This window comes from Danio aesculapii, chromosome 3 (genome assembly GCF_903798145.1).
Source record: "Danio aesculapii chromosome 3, fDanAes4.1, whole genome shotgun sequence".
NCBI classification, from domain to species: Eukaryota; Metazoa; Chordata; class Actinopteri; order Cypriniformes; family Danionidae; genus Danio; species Danio aesculapii.
This window is the reverse complement of record NC_079437.1, coordinates 46,990,241-47,008,498: the sequence shown is the minus strand read 5'-3', so window position 1 is coordinate 47,008,498 and position 18,258 is coordinate 46,990,241. Positions and strand designations below refer to the sequence as shown.

General features: G+C 33.6%; 1 protein-coding gene and 2 long non-coding RNA genes across 3 annotated transcripts in view; 1 reads left to right on the top strand and 2 right to left on the bottom strand.

The window, feature by feature from the left end:
* Nucleotides 1–18,258, top strand: part of baiap2a (BAR/IMD domain containing adaptor protein 2a) — a 259,055-nt gene that overhangs the window by 7,954 nt on the left and 232,843 nt on the right. The window lies entirely within an intron of this gene.
* Nucleotides 14,521–17,639, bottom strand: LOC130221590 (uncharacterized). Its single transcript, XR_008836291.1, has 4 exons — nt 17,566–17,639; nt 16,360–16,411; nt 16,067–16,146; nt 14,521–14,853 (listed from the first exon to the last, which is right to left on the bottom strand). It is a non-coding gene; the product is annotated as an uncharacterized LOC130221590 (long non-coding RNA).
* Nucleotides 18,024–18,258, bottom strand: part of LOC130221589 (uncharacterized) — a 2,452-nt gene continuing 2,217 nt past the window's right edge. The window contains exon 4 of the long non-coding RNA XR_008836290.1: nt 18,024–18,093. This is a non-coding gene — a long non-coding RNA (uncharacterized LOC130221589). The remainder of the gene's footprint in view (nt 18,094–18,258) is intronic.

Here is an 18,258-nt window from a genome sequence, read left to right as displayed (position 1 = left end):
GAGTTCAAGTTTAAACTTCGAGTTGGTTAAACTTCTTTACTGAAACAGGCCCCTGGTGCGCTAACAGAATGAGGAAAATAATTTAATTGTGACTTTTATTATGTGGCTGTTGCAAGTTTGTCTTTCAGTTTTTAATTCTATATCTCGGAATTGTGACTGTTGGAGTTTGAGCTTTTTGATTTCTCGCAGTTTTCAGTTGTGTTCCAATTCAATCTTTGGTTTCCAGCTTGGGCAACATTTAGGTAAACAAAAAAAAAACTTAATTATGACTTATTTTTTTTTATATAATTTCGAGATTCTGTATTGTAACTGTGGATTGTTAATCTCACTAGGGTTATTATATAAATCAAAATTGTGATTTAGCAAAGCTACAAGTCTCATGCACAACATGTCAGCACATTTCTGTGATCAGTAGTAAATCTCTTGCAAAACTCAAAGGGCACTCTCGTGCAAAACTATAAATATGCCCCAAAGAAGAGACTCCGGGACAAACAGAGTATTTAATTGCTGTTATTGATTCAACGTGACTAAGAATCACATGACTAAATAATGACAATTTTAATTAAATTTCGAAGAGGAATTTATTTCAGACACACACTACAGCTGATAACAAAACTGGCTTTACTCACAAAATGTGCATAAAAATTGCCTTTGATTACATCTCACAATCATGACTTCGAAAATCGAGAACTCTGCAAAGAAGAAAAGCAGAGCTAAGCTCTTTCTGTCATCCATTTAAGGAAGCTTCACATAGTTTAATTAACCAAGATTCCATGTTTCTTTGATTAAATACAGATTTTTGTGTTTTTTTTTGAATAACACTATATTATTTCTTAAAACAGGACAATATTTTTTGCTTATCTAAAAATGCTTCTTGCTTTAAGAATATTTAGATATTTAGAGTAGAAACAACACCAAAACGGCAAGAAAAGTATATTTTTTTGCAGTGTGGATTTTGTGAAATTTTGTGAGTCAAGTCGGCTAAGTAAGTTAAATAAATAAATAAAAATAAAAGCAAATAAAAAATAAAATCCACAAGGCATTTAGCATTTCTACATCCAATAATTTTAAGAATGTATATGCTGGACAAGTTGGTGGTTCATTCTGCTGTAGCAACGCCTGATTAATAAAGCTGAAAAGAAAATGAATGAATGAATGAAAATCAATACAAAAAACTGTTTATGTGGGAGTTGACTTTCTGTGTATGTTAAATTTTGCCAAAAGAATAAAGATAATAACTATATATATTCAAGACTCTGTTGGATTTGTTTTCATAATAAAAAAATCATATATTTTACTGTAAAATAAACACAAAAATTTTAGAATGACAAAAGCTAGATCACTCCAAAAAGCTTTTACAACATTACATTTCAAAAATAAAAAAAATGACTAAGGCTCACTTTAACTGCATTACAGAAGCTACAGATGTACTCCATTTCAATATACTTTGATAATGAAATGATTTCCTAGTCATGGGATCATTATTAATTCTTAAATTTTAAGTTTTTAGATATTTGTCTACGTGAGAAAAGCATGTTTTGCACTGCACCACCACTAAACAATAAAAAAGTTTTTAAATCTTCAGTTTACATCAGTTTTTAAAGTTTTTTTTTTTTCTTTTTCTTTCCCACCACTGAAGTCAAAACGGAGATATAAAACATGGATTTGCCAAAAACAATAACAATAAAAACATCATTGTGAGCCAAAAAAGCAAAAAAAAGAAAAAGAAAAAAAAAATGCTTTCTACCATAGTGTCAATAAGCTTCTTAATAGAAAATGCTTTGTTCCTTAACGCGGTTGTACTAGGGCGTATGTGTGCACTATGTGTGTGTGTTCCAGTGTTACTCAACTCTGCACACAAAACACTCCCTACCTGCGAGCAATGGTTGTGCTCCTGCTAAAGTTGCCATGGATTTAAAACAAGCCTCACCTGTGAGTCAGTCATTCAGTCACTCTTAGCACCAGGTCCCAGTCTTCCAGACAACGCCAGGCTCAACTGGATCCCTCTAATCCCATCAGCCTCCCAACCTGGGCTGACCACTGGCTGACATAACCACCATCCCACTCACCTCGCTGTGTGGGTGAGCGCAGGTCAAGCCACTTATGAGCCTTCTGAAGCCAGACTCGGGCTGTGTGCTAATGCATTATACATTATACTCATGTTAGAACTTGCGTCAATGTGGTGGTGACAATCCCTCAGATTTAGCTCAAGAGTTACTTTTAAATATGTTGCTCGAGACTTAAATATGTCGCTTGAGACTTCGACTCAAACATGTACTTTGCACTTACTGAAAATCCTCTGGGATTAAAGTGTTTTAGACGGTGTACATTTAAAAATGTTTGTTGGTAACTGGGCCATTAAAGCTGCTCGGTGCCATTTTGTCAAGTCTGACCGGCCGTCACCGCAAAATAAATAAATTTATGAATTATTTTATTTTATTTTATTTTTGAGTTTTGCAATTTATAGATATTAATTTATTTAAATGACAATTTATTTTATTTTTGAGTATTGAAATTAATGGATATTTTTATTTAAATTTATATTTTATTTTTGAGTTTTGCAAATTATGGATATTTTTCTTTAATTTAAATTAAAATGGATTTAGGTATTTTTGAGTTTTGCAATTTATGGATATTTTGATTTATTTTCATTTATTTAAATTATAAAAATATTATTTAGATATTTTTATTTATTTTAACAAAAAAAATTTCATTTTTTGAGTTTTATTATTATTATTATTATTATATATTTATTATTAATTATTGATTGATTTTATTTAAATGTATTTCTTGTTTTTTTGTTTTGCAATGTATGGATATTTTTTATTTATTCATTTATTTAAATGAAGATTTAAAATTTTTTTTTAAGTTACAATTCATGGATATTTTATTTATTCAATTGTTAATTTTCTCGCATTTTTTTTTTTTTTTTAATATCCTGTAATCGCTTTTTTTCGTTCAATTGTTTTCCTATATTCTGTGAAAAGTAAAATGTTATTGTGTCTTTTTGTCATGATTAAAGGCACACACTGTAAAAAAAAAAGTGTATTGAGTTCCACACAATACATTTTTAAATTTTAAGTGGATTGAACAAAGCAATCAAGTTGCGAATTGTTTCAGCTCTTTTTTAAAAAAAAAAGTAATTTGAACAAGAAGAATTATTTTTGTATGCTGCATGTATGTTTCTATTTATTTATTAAAATATCCAAAAAACACTAGAACAGTGTAATATATTTTGGTGATTGTACTTACATTATCATAAATGTTTTAATGGTCAAATCTAGAAATATAATCAATTTATTATATGCAAGCTAGCAAGTAATAAGCAAGTTAGTTTTTATATAAAACAGGGAAACACCAAAAAACACTTTAATATGATGTGTTTGGGGCATTGCTTTGTGATTTAAAAAAAAAAAAAAAAATCAAATAAACTTGATTAAACTATTAGAATTACCATTTTATCCATAACCTTCAGAAAATAAAAAGTGTTTAGTAGTTAAATAAAAAACAACACCATGGAACAAAAGCCATCAGCCTTTTTTCCCCTTGGATTGTGACCGCTGGGATGTTAACATTTATATTAATAAAATTACATTATTAATTGTAATATTTAATATTAATAGCATCAGTTGAAGCAGATTGATTTTAAAGCAAAACTTTGTAAACCGTAAACTTTGACACCTTTGCGGCACTCATTAACATTAAAAATAAACATTTACAAAAAAAAAAGAAGAAAAAAAACAAACAAAAATAAATACACGACTGAAGCTGGAGGATAATCTTCAAGTGGCGGTCTCTAAAATTAAACCAAGAATAGACTTGTGCAGCAAACATTGTGCCCACCAATCTCATTAGATGAGGTTAATGTTAAATTAAACAAATAAAAATACGAAAAAAGTATGATTGTAAGACTGTTGCACTTTTTTGTGTTGTCAATGCTTGTGTTTATATAGGCCTATTGTGTGTGTGTGTGTGTGTGTGCAATGTTTTTGTGTTTATAACCACCTCCAAGTATAGTGGGGGTCATGAGTCACTGGAATTGTTAATTTGGGGGTCACGGTAAAAGTTTGGGAACCCCTGTTTTATTAGACCGCACAGAGCAGCATTATAAAAGAACCCTAAAATGTATTTTGTGTGATTTAAAAATCAGAGGCCCAGAGCACATTCTTCGGAAGCACAGGAAGCAGTTGACTGTGGCATAATAAAAGCTCTGATAATAAGTTTAGGGTCTGCAGCATTCTTATAGGATGTAATGAAGACCACAACTCCCATGATTACACAATCAGTCATGACATCACAACTATGGCTTAGTTTGTACTCGACCTTTAGCAGCAAAAATTACATGTTGTGCTGTTTAACTTTATTGTTTTTTTGTTTGTTTTTTTATTTCTGATTTATTTTGCAATGAATTTCTTCAGAATTGCTAGATAAAAACTCACAAGACAGAGAACAAAGAAATGATAGATCTCTAATGATAGATCTTTATTATTGTACATGTTAATGCAATGTTAGCACGTGGCTTCATGTGTCAGTGTGGCGGTTACAGACCTCAGCTCAAGAGTTGCTTTTGGATATTCAGGGTTGTGGCTTTGATTCCAGGGTAAAATGTTGACTTTGCACTTACTAAAATCCCCTTGGATTACAGTGTTTGTTCTATTTAATGTACACGTAAATGTATTCATTTCTGTAAATTGGGCCATTAAAGCTGTTAGAGGTGTTTCGCTAACTGCTACTTTGCTAATTTTCTAACCACATCGCAACTCTGTCTTTATCTGTTGTGACATATCACTTAATGATCTGTTGTTTTGTTGGTTTGTCTGTTGTTTGCTCTTGTATTCCATCGGTCGGTCATTTATTTGTTTGATTCATCTTTTCTAATGTTCTGTCTGTCATTCTTGCTGATGTCCTATATTGTTGTATTAGCATGGTTTTGTTATTATCTTTCATGCAGTCATTCTATCATTAGTTGTATGATTTATCATTTTGTAAACTGTCGGCCTGTAAGTGATTCTGTTAATCTTTCTATCATTTTAGCATTTATTTGTCTATTCTGTATGTCTGTCTGTGGTTTTATCGGTCTGTAGCTTTATTGTTGTCGTCATCCATTCATCCATCCATTCTATCGTTCTATCTGAAGTTCAAATTTAAATTTGACCATTCTCTCATTCTTTTAATTGATGTGTCTATTGCTTTATATATTGTTCTGTCTATCATTCTATCTTATGTCTACCGTGATGTCTTGTTCGATCCATCTTTCTATCATTCTGTCTATAGTTCTATCGTTATCTTTGTTTATCATATCTTTATATTTATTGTTCGATCATTCTCTCGTTCTATTGTTCTGTCTTTATCATACTATCTTTTTATCTATTGTTCTATCGATCGTTCTCTATTTGTTTGTCTGTCAGTCTTTCTATCTGTCTATCGTTTCATCTTTATGTCTGTCCTTCTGTCTCTGCCTGTCGTTCTATTTATCTGTCTGTCATTGTATTTGTCGTTCTATCTATCTGTTGGTCATTCTATCTATCTGTCGTTCTGTCAATTCTTTGTCTGTTCTTTGTCGGTTCTATTTATGATTCTATCATTATATCTATCTCTGTCATTCTATCATCTATATTTCTATCATTATGTCTATTATTCCGTCTATCTTGTTCTATCTGTCTTTCCATCCATCAGTCTGTCTGTCTGTCCTTCTGTCTATCTATTGCTCTTTCATTCTTTCTATCTCTCTTTCTGTCTGTTATAGGGATGCACTGATCCCGATACTTGGATTGGATATCGATTTGATACCGTGCACTATATTGGTGCCCTATATTGTGTGTAATTTATAAGCCAACAAAAGTCATGAAGGTAGCCTATTAAAAGGCTCTAGAAAGTTGTCATGTAGGCCTACTATATCCTAAATGTTTTGAAGCCATTTTATAGTTTAATATGAAGTACAGATAAATATTCAAGTGGTTAAATTCATGTTCAGCTCAGCACTTCCAGACACTGGGCCTGTCAATCATTCTCCATTCATTCACAATTCAAGTTGCATGTTGCGTTCATGACTGCACGAAAAAACTCTCTCCAAGTCTGTTTGTTCCTATAAATTTAAGTAATTAGTGGAGAAATGCATTTAGTTTTGCATTAAATGGGTTCATTTTGACCTTTGATCATTGCTGTTTTAAAACCATGTTGCGCCGTGTCTGTTTTGGCCTGTTTCCACTGAGTGGTACAGTTCGGGTTGGTACGCTTTTATGGGCATTTCCACTGTCAAAAGGCGTACCGAACCATACCATACCACTTTATCGGCACCCTTTCGGAAGGGTACAAAACACGAGAAAGGGTACCAAAAGGTGGAGCTAGACGCTATTGGTTTACAAAGATGCGTCATTCGCTTACGCAACAAGCCAGAATGAAAACAAAGGAACCACCATGTTTAAAATACACAGCCGAGAGATTACGGTGGAATTATATATACATTTAAGCCATGGTCGACCCGGGCTCAAACAAACCTTGTCGTCGTCTTGATGAACAGCCACAAAACCAAAAAGAAAGGGAGATTTTACCCTGTGCCTCGTAGCTTTTTACGAGCCAGTCTTCAAAACTATATTTGAAATAACAAACTTCTAGAGCTCATGATAATAACGTGTGCTTGATTATTGATGTGCTTTTGAAACCCGATCCGGTCAGAAAACTGACAAACGCAAGAGTGACGTGCGGAAAAAAACAAAGGAGAAGCTGGAAAAAAAAGGAGCACATTATTTTTTCAGTAAACATGAACAAACTGCCATGTTTAACTATTATCATCACCTTTTGGACTAAAATGAACTCCGAATGATGGAATTTCTCTCTAACAGAGGCTTGTGTATATATATATATAGGATATAGTAGGCCTACATGACAACTTTCTAGAGCCTTTTAATAGGCTACCTTCATGACTTTTGTTGGCTTATAAATTACACACAATATAGGGCACCAATATAGTGCACGGTATCAAATCGATATCCAATCCAAGTATCGGGATCAGTGCATCCCTATAACAGACAGAAAGAGAGATAGAAAGAATGAAAGAGCAATAGATAGACAGAAGGACAGACAGACAGACTGATGGATGGAAAGACAGATAGAACAAGATAGACGGAATAATAGACATAATGATAGAAATATAGATGATAGAATGACAGAGATAGATATAATGATAGAATCATAAATAGAACCGACAAAGAACAGACAAAGAATTGACAGAACGACAGATAGATATGTTTATATATATGTATATGTTTATATATTTAGCATTTATTTATTTTATCATTGATCTGCAGTTATAATCAACTCATGTTCATAGAAAAGTTAGTAATAAACATTTATACACAAGTATTTATGTGTACAAAGCATCAGTTTTGTGAGAAGTGCTTCTCATATGATATGTGAATGACCTGTACAGTACTGTATGTTGTCGACTGAAACTTTTGTCATACACCACGCTCACCAAAAGGGTACCCTTGGTAGTGGAAACGCAAGCCTGATTAAGGTGACCCGAACCGTACCGTACTGTACCAGTCAGTGGAAACGAGCCATTAGATCAGCAGATCGCATTCACAACACTGGAGTAGAGAGGGTTATTACCTGCTCTTCACACACAAAGTAGGCCTACCTGAAACTGTAAATGAGAAAGGCTCAATAATACATTGGACAGATCCTCAACACACTCATTTCTCCCCTTTGTGCTGCTGTTTTAGAAGTGTCCGTATACCGGAGGGCTGTGCGCTGTGTCAGTGATGCAAGTGCTTCATTCAGGCCCTGGCTGCGCAGACGCAACATGTGCTGCTCTGTAAAATTATTCTTACAATAGGTTTCTGTTCTCTCTTTCACTGTCATTGTATATATTGATATTTTATTTAACAGACCTGTTTGTCAGCTGGAGCATAGGCCTATAAGCGGACCTTGTTTTGAACTTCACCTCAAATATTCTTGTTTATTTTGTAGATAACTGACCAACAAAAATACATTAAAATAACCAACAGATTATACCAAGTAAAATTAGTTTCAAAAAGAAAATTTTTCAGACATAAAATAATTTTTCAGACATGCTTTCAGTTTTTCCGTCTCACTCGCGATAAGTTTATGCGAGGGGGAAGTTTAAGTAAAACTGGCCTCAGACAGTTTAGTTTAGTCTGCGTCAAACCTGCAGGAAAATATCAGGCTTTGCTAAAAGGCTGGTTATTTTACCATCAATTAGGGTAGCCTATTACAGATTTTAAAGAAAAATCTGGAATATTAAAAAGGAAACATAAGCTGGACCCCAACAGATAACATCAATGTCATAATGAATGCTCAAATAATGTATTGATGCTCAAGTATCATCTTTTAGTTAGATTGTGCTATCTATCATATACAGTAGGCCTATAGGTGTGTTGTTTTTACTAAGGACGATAAAGAAGAAACTGTATTATGTTAATAATAAATAAATAAAAAACAGCACAGTATCAAGATCGGATCTGTATCAGTCGATATTCAGAATTTTGGTATCAAGATCGGATCAGTTCCAAAAAAATAGTATCGGTGCATCCCTAGTCTGTCAGTTTTGTCTATTTATTGTTCTAACATATATTCTAACATAACCCTTCGTTCTTATCATTATGTCTTTGTCATTGCATCTGTCTGTCTCATCTGATTACAGTATTCATCATTAGCAAGCCATAGCAACAATCTGCATCAAGAGCATAGTTGCATATTTCAATATAAATTCCATTATGGTGTTTTAGAATACAAAATCTAGATCGTTTATGGCCAGATTTGTGTTGGCAACCCTAAGAGGAGATTACATTGAGCGTATGTGTGGTGTGGTGATTGATTGGAAACTCCTCCAGCAGGGCTGATCAGGGTGGAGGAGAAACATGCCTCATCACGTCTACAGGTGAAACAATGTGATAGGAGTGTCTCTAAAACACCTCTCCCAAATAGCCAACTTAAACTGAAGTAAAACATGGTTAGCAAGTTCACACAATCCAAGGGGAAACATATAGGTGTGTCCATCTGCATTTTTTTTCATCCTCTGTTGCGGTGACTAATATTGGAGAACAGAAATAACAAGCAAAGGTTTCAGTAACAATATGCATATTACTCTGCCATAAATCAGGGGAGGAAGGCGTTATCATTGCCGACAGGCGTGGAATTTCATTTGTTCAGGGACTCATTTCATCAGAAGATCACCAGGAGCACACACAGCTATAGTTTTCCCTTTTTTCTCTTCTTTTTTTTGAAGTAGTGAGAGGATGTATTTTTCATGTAGGAAATCCGGACAAGTGGTGTCTTAGCAACGGCGTGCTACAAAATGTTTCTGTCATGCCATTCAGCAAGATACACAGACCGCTGATAGAAACTGACATTGAGAGAATGTATTTAGTTCAATTTATCAATAATACATAAAAGGTTCATGTTATGTGGCTAACGCGCTAATGGATGACTCGTTTTAGATCCGGTTTTCATTTTGTCTAGTTCTTTTAAGTAAGAATTTACTTCAAATGAAAATCCAGCCATCACCCATTATGACTACTGCTTCTTTAGAATGCAAAAAGATGAGGAAACTACTTTATAGTTTTCATAAAAATGCATTTAAAATGTAGGTTCTGTACAACTTATTAGCTAAATGTTCAGTCTTAGGAAGTCTTCACAGGCCTACAGTATATTTAACAAAAAAAATTATTATTTATTTTTAATTTTTTTTTACCTAAAATTGACAATTCCTTCATTTATTTCTTCTCCAATTGTTCTAAATCTTTCTTTTTTTTCTGTTGAACACAAAACAAGACATAACAAAAAATGTAGGGAAAAAAAACAGCCATTGACTTCCATAGTATTTTCTTTTGTTTCTACTCTGGATGTCAATGGATTTTTCAATGCTTTTTAGAATATCTTGTGTTGTGTTCAACAGTACTTAAACATTCTTTAAAGTAGACCTATTTGACCCCTTTTTCAAAATTTAAGAAGTCCTTTTTGTCCAGATTGTTTCTGTAATGTTTCAGCTCAAAATGCTCATCAGGTTGTTTAATATACCTTTATTTATTTACACACACACACACCACACACACACACACACACACACACACACACACACACACACCACACACACACACACACACACACACAACACACACACACACACACACACACACACACACACACACACACACACACACACACACACACACACACACACACACACACACCACACACACACACACACACACACACACACACACACACACACCACACACACACACACACACACCACACACACACACACCACACACACACACCACACACACACACACACACACACACACACACACACACACACACACACACACACACACACACACACACACCACACACACACACACAACACACACACACACACACACACACACACACCACACACACACACACACACACACACACACACACACATACTTGTTTTTGTGCATTGTGGGGGTCACCTGTCACGATGGTCACATAATGGGGACCCCCCTTTCTGATGATGTTAGAGACATAAAAAAAATAGTTTGCCACACAAAAACACGAACTATTCCGTAAAATCACGTCAGATTATGGAAATTCTGCTAATTTTTTTTTAGACATGACACAGTGGTCACTTGTGGGGACATTTCAGGTATTGTGTAGAAGTGGGGTCCGCCACACACACAAACGATTTTTAGACAAAGTGGGGACCAATTCTACACACACATTTCCGGTATTGTGTCAAAGTAAGGACCAGGTCTACACACACATTTCCGGTATTGTGTCAAAGTAAGGACCAGGTCTACACACACATTTCCGGTATTGAGTCAAAGTAAGGACCGGGTCTACACACACATTACCGGTATTGAGTCAAAGTAAGGACCAGGTCTACACACACATTTCCGGTATTGAGTCAAAGTAAGGACCAGGTCTACACACACATTTCCGGTATTGTGTCAAAGTAAGGACCAGGTCTACACACACATTTCCGGTATTGAGTCAAAGTAAGGACCAGGTCTACACACACATTTCCGGTATTGTGTCAAAGTAAGGACCAGGTCTACACACACATTTCCGGTATTGAGTCAAAGTAAGGACCGGGTCTACACACACATTACCGGTATTGAGTCAAAGTAAGGACCAGGTCTACACACACATTTCCGGTATTGAGTCAAAGTAAGGACCGAGTCTACACACACATTACCGGTATTGAGTCAAAGTAAGGACCAGGTCTACACACACATTTCCGGTATTGAGTCAAAGTAAGGACCGAGTCTACACACACATTACCGGTATTGAGTCAAAGTAAGGACCAGGTCTACACACACATTTCCGGTATTGAGTCAAAGTAAGGACCAGGTCTACACACACATTACCGGTATTGAGTCAAAGTAAGGACCAGGTCTACACACACATTACCGGTATTGAGTCAAAGTAAGGACCAGGTCTACACACACATTACCAGTATTGAGTCAAAGTAAGGACCAGGTCTACACACACATTACCGGTATTGAGTCAAAGTAAGGACCAGGTCTACACACACATTACCGGTATTGAGTCAAAGTAAGGACCAGGTCTACACACACATCACTGGTATTGTGTCAAAGTAAGGACCAGGTCTACACACACATTACTGGTTTTGAGTCAAAAAAATGTCATTTGAATAGAGAAGGAACCTCAAGATCCAAACAGGAAATGGTCCAGAATGTATAGATTCAATAAATGTTATATTTATTATAAAGAATTTTCACAAAACCTTTAGTAGTAAAGTCAAAATCCATGAAAACATTTGTAACAACTCATCACACCTCATGACTCTGGTATAAAACTCTCTAAAAGCAGTTCTCATTGGGAATAACAAGCTTCCACATAACTCTTCCATGTCTGCGTACACATTTAGTTAAGTGCAAAAGCAAACAGTATTAAAGGGTTAGTTCACCCCAAAATGAAGATTCTGTTATTAATTCCTCTCCTTCATATTGTTTCAATCCCTCGAGACCTTTGTTCATCTTCAGACACAAATGAAGATATTTTAGATGAAATGTGAGGGTTTCTTCATCCTCTATAGACAGCAGTGGTCCTGAGACACTCAAAGACCAGAAAAGACTAAACATTGTCAAAACAGTTCTTGTGGCTTCAATGCTATTGCAAAAAATGTAGTGAGAGCATCGGGACTGATACAGCTGCTGAAAACTGCGCTCTTTGCTGAAATTGCAATTTTGCTCAGGCTACTTCTCTTCAGTGGTTCTGTTATCATGTGAAGCTCCAAGAACATTTTTGTAGCCCCACAGCAATGCAAGACGCAAGTGTCATACTGTCTGTAGTAAACACATACCCATACTCATCTGACAGAACAGAATTTTATTTTATTTTGCCACACAACATTGTTCATTGAGCTCCATTTAATTTTATTTAAACCACTGAAAACACATGGAATGTTTTGACTATGTTTTTGGGTCTCGGGACCCTTGCTGTCTATGCAGGATGAGGAGTTCCTGCACTTCATCTAGGGTATCTTCCTTTGTGTCTGAAGATGAACGAAGGTCTCAGGGCATTAGAGTGAGATGAGGGCAAGTTATTAAAAATATAATTCACATTTTTGGGTAAACCATTAAAACCCACCAGTATGTTCTATTATTGTTGTATTTTAACTGTTTGAAAAAACATTAAACATTAAAACTACTTAAAAATATATTTATAAAGAATTGAACCCCCCACATGCACAGAGACCTTCATCATATAACCAAGCCACCAAAACTCAAAATAGACATCATTTGTTAAGCATTAACGCTACATTAATAGTAAGCAGTTTAACACAGCTACAGATGCTGTATTCTTCATTTATAAGCACATGTGTAATGTGCTCAATGTTTGTGTTTTCATACATTGTTTATAATTATTTTTTCATTACTAAATGAAGTATTGCATTATTTACAAACCAGTTGTCTAAGAATGGTTGGTGTTTTTCAAGATCATTAAGAATGAGTAAATAAATGATTAATAAACTATTTAAATGAACATTAATATATTTACTATTCAGGTATATAATACGTTTTTCTGCATGTTAATAAATGCTTTATTAACTCAACTTTAAGCAGTGTTGTGACCTAATCTAAAGTGAGGACTATTGATGCTTTATAAATCCCTTATAAATGTCAATTAAAGGCTCAGAATCAAATAAACAATACATCTTTGCAATCGTATCTGAAAAAATAAAATTACTGTAAAGTTTAAACATTGCTGAATAACAGGAGTGTCGAAATACAACATCATTTGATAAAACAACAATATAATAATTTAACAATATATTATGATACATTTCAATGTTATTTAGAGATATTGATAGTGTAAAGCAATTTTATATTTAGACAAGATTGCAAAGATTTACTTTTCATTTGATACAGTTTCATTTGTGTATCTTGTAATGAATAGAAATGAATAAAGTCATTTATTTTCTTTTTTTCCTGTTTAGAATATAATTGAGCTTTATATTGTCATTTATAAGGGATTTATAAAGAATAAATAATCCTCACTTTAGATTAGCTCACAAAACTGCATGAAGTTGAGTTAATAAAGCATTTATTAACATACAAAATAACTTGTAATTTGCCTGAATAATAAGATATAAATGTTAATTTAATGTTAAATGTTAATATCAAATGTTAAAACAGCAACTACTCTTAAATATCTGATTTGTTGATGTATTTTTCATTACTAAATTAAGTGTTGCATTATTTACCAAGAATGAAAACACAATTAAGCACATTATAAATGTGCTTATAAGTCAATATTTGTAATTTAAAATATTTATAAATATAATTTATAAACTGCTTACTAATGTCTATTAATGTAGCGTTAATGCTTAACAAACGATGAATTAACTATTTGCTAATGTTTCATAAATGATTCATAGTGTGCAGTTACTATAGTGTTACCCAACATTTATAGATCTTATTAATCAGGAATATAGTAATGGTTACTCTGTATGATAATAAATGCTTTATTAACTCAACTTCATGCAGTTTTAGGAGCTAATCTAAAGTGAGGACTATTTATACTTTATAAATCCCTTATAAATTAAAATCTCAGCTATATTGTAAACTGAAAAAAAAGAAATAAATGAAAAGGATAGTGATTCAGATAGATAAACAGACAGACAGACAGACAGACAGACAGACAGACAGACAGATAGACAGATAGATCAAGAAAAACTTAAGTGAATATTGTTATATTTAGCAATGTTTAAACTTTACAGTATTTTTTTCAGTAAGATTGTTTAAGATTTATTCTTCATTAGATACTGAGCCTTTAATTGTCATTCATAAGTAATTTATAAAGTATAAATGGTCCTTACTAGATTAGGTCACAAAACTGCATGAAGTTGTGTTAATAAAGCATCTGTTAACATACAATATGCCTGAATAATAACATGTACAAATTTGAATAGTTTATTAATCATTTACTAACTCATTCTGAGTGATCTTAAAAACCACCAAGTACCATTTTATACAAATGGTTTGTAAATAATGCAATACTTAATTTAGTAATGAAAAATAAATCAGTAACAAAGCATGAAAATACAATTAAGTCAAGTCAAGAACACAGCCTTTGTAGCTGTATTTATAAACTGCTTACCAAAGTCTATTAATGTAGAGTTAGTGCTAAACAAATGATTTATAGTGTGTAGTTACTATAAAAGTGTTACCCAGATTTCTCTTTAAAGAGACAAGATTCAGTTTTTAATATAAAAATCCAAATCTGACCAATCTCTGGTTTTTAGAACTAATGGTTCAGCTTTCACCACAGCATGTACTTCCTGTTTGCTCCAGGGTCTTCTCCTTATGGGACCTATGGGTGGTAAAAATATAAAAGTGGTTTTAGTTACATAAATGTTCAGTCATTTTTACAACATGTGCTGTAATGTTTATTGAATATTGTGCTAAAAAATGCTAGAAAAATATGTTTGCCTTTTGTTAAAAATACTTAGGATGGAGCTTAAAAAAATACTTCAGTAAGCGTTAGTCTTATGTTCAGTAAGACTAACGCTCATCTGATTATCAGTAGAGTATTAGCAGACTGTTAGTTTAAGTTTAGCTCAAAACACTACACTGTGAAACATCTGTTTATTACCAGTTTCTGTATTTTGTGGTTTACAAGTGCTTTTTGTTTATTTGCGGTGGCGAATTGCATTATGGGATGTTAATCTCTGCTCTCTGGACTTCTAATGTTGAAAATTCAACTCTACAGTTTAACAAAGTGACTTTTATTGACATTTTAGTAGTTTGGAATAATATAATGTATAAGAAATATTATCTAGAGAAATAAGTCTTTAGACTTACAGAAACGTACTGGCAGTTTATTACAAGGTTTCTGTAGCATAATATACAACACCAACCCAAACAAAAAGTCACTTTTTTTTACTTTTCAAGATTAAAAATTGTTGGAGGAAAGATCAAGATCCCATAATGCAATTCAAAAGCAGAAATAAACTGATTTCATAAAAACATGAATCACAACATATGGAAAACTGCTAATTTACTAATTACTACTTATTTATTTATGTATAATTTTTAGAGTGTAGAGTATTAGCTGACAGTTAGGTTAAGGTTAGCTCAATAAAACTGACTCTCATTGGTCTCAGTAAATAGTATAGCAGACTGTTAGGTTAGGGTCAAAATTAGTACAATATGACTAACTCTCATATGAATTTAGTAGAGCATTAGCAGTGTTGATTCTAACAGACAGTCTAATGGCTGTTAGTTGACAAGTAGTTGCAGTTACTTGTAGGTAGTAGTAGTAGTTGTAGTAGTAGTAGTAGTAGTAGTAAAGTGAACTATTAAAATAAAGTGTAACCAGATATGCAATTAGTATATTTTTCCAAAGTATTTAGCAATATTGTTTAACTAACATGAAATGGGACATCAAGTGCAACTGTACTGAAATCATTATACAAGTAATGTGCTCCTGCCCTGTTTTACCCTGCATGTTATGTAAATGAGCTTGTGCATTTGGACTTTTACAATAACACAAGTCAGTCACAAATTAGCTTAAATGATCACACCTCTCTTTTTTTTGTGAATGCTGGGTCTGCTTCACTATCTTCACAGACACTGTACCATGGTGATGATACTTGAGGGGACTCTGAAAGTAAAAATCAAGTCTGAGAGTTGACTTCTCTGCATAAAGCTTACCAAAATGCTATTAATTTGATTTTGTGTTGTTCTTTTTAAATGGGTAAAAGCGTGTGATGATAGTTTAAAAATAGTTTTCAAACACAGCTCATACATATCATGATAAAAATAAACATTCTGAAACAAGAAATATTCAGATCAGAAAAATAAATAATATTTTTACCTTTTAGACTGGACTTCACCTTCTCCAAAAACACGATCCACTGTAACTTTCTCTGAATGTAAAAACCCACACAAAAATACATAATTTAAAACAATGTGATATATGTTTGCAAATAAAAATGTCTCAAATCTGCCAAGCGTCTGTTTTCAAGTCCCAGAAAAACTGAGAGTTGTGGGAACAGAGCAGTTCTTTTCTTCTCTATATATATATATATATATATATATATATATATATATATATATATATATATACACACACACAATTTGTATATATAATTATTTTATACCCATTTTACTATTTTTCCCAGTTACTACTGTAAAAAAAAAAAAAACAGCATTCGGTACATACTTTCAGTATCACCTTTTCTAGAAATGACCCGATCTAATCCTGTTTATGTGAAATAAGCTGCTGCTCCAGAAAAGGTTTGAGCTCAAGACCTGTTGCTCGGATGAGTTTGAAGAATGAATCTATCACGAATCGTGTCAAAGTGTTAATAACCAAATCCAGCTAACTGAGTAATACATGTACGAAGAATGAACCGCTGGTCCCCACTATGTCAGACCTTACAGTGTGTGTATTCAGGACTAAGTGTTTAACACAGCATCTCTAACATGCCTCTGGTCCCCACAATGTTACACTAGTGCATACATTCACAAATTAGCGGACACAGACTCGTTCATTTCTATACTTTGATTAAGTTATTTAGTTACAATTAAATACAATACTTCAACTAATAATAATATTAATAATACTATTAATAATAATAATTATTATTTTTTATTTTTATAATAACCATCCCTTATCAGAGAGTTGTTGGACTCCTACTGGAGCAAAGCAGTTCTCTTGTGTCATATAGTCATTCTTCAATAAAAGCTGAATATAAAAAACAATTAATTAGACCGCAGTACTCAAGGGTCCCGGTTCTCACTATGTCAGACCTTATTGTGTGTGTATCCAGGACTAAGTGTGTTTCACAGCTTCTCTAACATGCCTCTGGTCCCCACAATGTTACACTAGTGCATACGTTCATAAATTAGGGGACACACAGGGTTTCATTTCTATATTTTGATTAAGTTATTTAATTACAATTAAAAGCACTACTACAACAACAACAAAAACTACTACTACTACTACTTCTACTACTACTACTACTACTACTACTACTACTACTACTAATAATAACAACAACAACAACAATAACCATACCTCATCAGAGAGTTGTTGGACTCCTACTGGAGCAGAGTACTTCTCTCTTGTGTCATATGGTCATTCTTCAATAACAGCTGAATATAAAAAACAATTAGTTAGACAGCAGTACTCAAGGGTCCCGGTCCCCACTATGTCAGACCTCACTGTGTGTGTATTCAGGACTAAGTGTGTTTTACAGCTTCTCTAACATGCCTCTGGTCCCCACAATGTTACACTAGTGCATAAGTTCACCAATTAGGACACACTCTCTGTTTCATTGCTATAGTTTGATTAAGTTAAATAATTACAATTAAAAGCACTACTACAACAACAACAAAAACTACTACTACTACTACTACTACTACTACTACTACTACTACTACTACTACTACTACTACTACTACTACTACTACTACTAATAATAATAATAATAATAATAATAATAACAACAACAACAATAACAACAATAACCATACCTCATCAGAGAGTTGTGGGACTCCTACTGGAGCAGAGCAGTTCTGTCATTTGGTCATTCTTCAATAAAAGCTGAAAATAAAAAACAATTAATTAGACAGCAGTACTCAAGGGTCCCGGTCCCCACTATGTCAGACCTTACTGTGTGTGTATTCAGGACTAAGTGTGTTTTACAGCTTCTCTAACATGCCTCTGGTCCCCACAATGTTACACTAGTGCATACGTTCATAAATTAGG